The sequence below is a fragment of the Cucurbita moschata genome, unplaced genomic scaffold, assembly GCF_002738365.1.
Source record: "Cucurbita moschata cultivar Rifu unplaced genomic scaffold, Cmos_1.0 Cmo_Scf00055, whole genome shotgun sequence".
Lineage (NCBI taxonomy): Eukaryota > Viridiplantae > Streptophyta > Magnoliopsida > Cucurbitales > Cucurbitaceae > Cucurbita > Cucurbita moschata.
In genome coordinates, this window is record NW_019268571.1 from 103,096 (window position 1) to 105,462 (window position 2,367).

Genomic DNA, 2,367 nt, shown 5'->3' on the forward strand with positions numbered 1-2,367 from the left:
TTTTAGTCCAAAACCTATAATGAGCACCTTAGACCAACTTAGACATCTCAACTTCGATGCATGAAAAAGGAATAAATCCATTTGTATTGTTTATAAAGGTATAGGGATAAAAATCATTGCAAATCCATATAAGGACCAAATAAATGTTGAGAGTGGGAATTGAACCCCTTCCGGACCAAAATAGTGCCTTAGACCAACTCGGTCATCTCAACTTTAATGCTAAAAAAAAAAAAAATTAATCCATCTGTATTCTTTATACAAGTTTAGAGATCAAAATATTAAACCTCGGTTAAAAGATAATATAATTGCTAAATCCAAACAAGGAAGAAATTTCTCAAAATGAATGTAATTTCTCAATATGAATGTTGAGAGTGGGATTTGAACCCACGCCCTTTCGGACCAGAACCTTAATCTGGCGCCTTAGACCAACTCGGCCATCTCAACTTTGTTGCTTGAAAAAAAAATTTAATCCATTGGTATTCTTTTTAAAGCTTTAGAGATCAAAATATTAAACAAGTATAATTACTATAATAAGGATTATTGGGATTTGAAACCACACCCTTTCAGACTAGAATCTTAATCTAGCTCCTTAGACCAACTCAACCATCTCAACTTTGTTACTTAAAAAAAAATAATCCGTCCATATTCTTTGATGTTAAAAGACAGTATAATTGCTAAATCCATATAAGGAGACCTTAGACCAACATGACTAGTCTCGACTTTGATTTTTAAAATTGATAAATGTATCCATGCATATTTTGTATAAAGGTTCAGGGATCAAAATATTAAACCTCTTTTCAAAATTATTATTGAGAATGTGAACCCCTGTCCTTTCGAACCAAAATCTTAATTTGGCATCTTAGACTAACTCCAACCTTAATAGTCAGATTCTAGACATTAATGTTCACATGAAAATAGATTAGGGATCTAAAACATTAAAAGAAACAAAATACCTTAGACCAACTTTGTCATCTCAACTTTAATATGTGAAATGTGAAATGTACATATACTTAATGTAAGAACCAAAGAATCTATCTAGGCCTATATGGAACTGCCACGAAGCCATCCAATGGTTGAGATTGCCTGAGGGGACGAGATTCAAATATGGAAAAGACCTCGAAATTTAGATGAAGATTTGTGGAGCTTCTATACAAGTCAAACCTAGTGATCTTAGAGCTATTAAAGAGGACGATAAGAGCTTCCTTTTCATGCCCTGAATTTGAAGAGAGCCTACAAGTGTTATGGCCTTATTGCGTGAATTCACGATGCATGTTGAATTTGAAGGTTATAAGAGCATGTTTAGAGCATAAACCAATTATAGGGTAAAATAACAAAAAAATGCCCTTACTATACCTTCTATGATGTTTTATGGCTTATATTAACTTCGACCAACCTGAAGTATATGGCATCTAGTTATGATATTATGAAGCATAGAAATGATACGTATTTTTTGTGATAGGAGTAGAACATCACATGCTTAGGTTATACACTTAGCTTTTTATGATAGACCCTCTAAAGTCAGAACCATGAACTTACACACCTATGCAATATTTATAAGGATATAGCCAAACCAAGTAAGTTGAATTCGAGAAAAAACACATCCACGACCCTGAGTCAAATACAACGCCCAAACAATTAGGTGTCACTAAATATAAGAGACTTAAACATGCTATATGCCCTCACACATCTTAGACCTCCACCTATGTGATACACCATGATAACATGTATATTCTTTTTGTAGGATGTTAGACTCATACTATGTCATGAGGGATGTAGAAAAATGCTCAGTCTATGGGCTAAAACCAGAATTTGAATTTTGATTTGAGTCCTGGACATAGGTTTTTCTAAAATTCATGATATTTATCGGTCATGTGACCTAGCTAGTCTTTTCAGGGGAGTTTTTTTGGTATAGAACTAGAAAGTATAATGTATGGAAAAGAAAGTACACAACCTGATGGGACCCACCTCCGACCTATGCGATAAACCAAGATCACATATTTTTCTCACTTCAATGGGTGGAATGCCATGTCCATATTCTTTTTGTAGGATGTTGACTCATATTAGGTCATGGGGGATGCATGAGAATGTTGGGTCGAAGGGGTGAAACCAGAATTCAAATTCTTATTTGAGTCTCGAACATAGGTTTTTCTCAAATTCATGAAGCTTCTTTTCTAGGAACATAGGTTTTAAGTATTACAAAAGACTAAGATATTCATGAATATAGAACCATGAATAAAATGACTAATTATTTTTTTCCGACCCAAATGTTCTGGCGAATGTAGAAGTCAAATAACATTATGAATATTTCATCGATCTGATTGATAATTATTTAATGTATAAGTATCTTTATCAAATACAATTAAAGTT

At 33.4% G+C, this 2,367-nt stretch overlaps 1 non-coding gene across 1 annotated transcript; it reads right to left on the minus strand.

The window, feature by feature from the left end:
* Window positions 1-363: 363 nt before the first annotated feature.
* Window positions 364-444, minus strand: TRNAL-AAG. Its single transcript has one exon. It is a non-coding gene; the product is annotated as a tRNA-Leu (tRNA).
* Window positions 445-2,367: the final 1,923 nt, after the last annotated feature.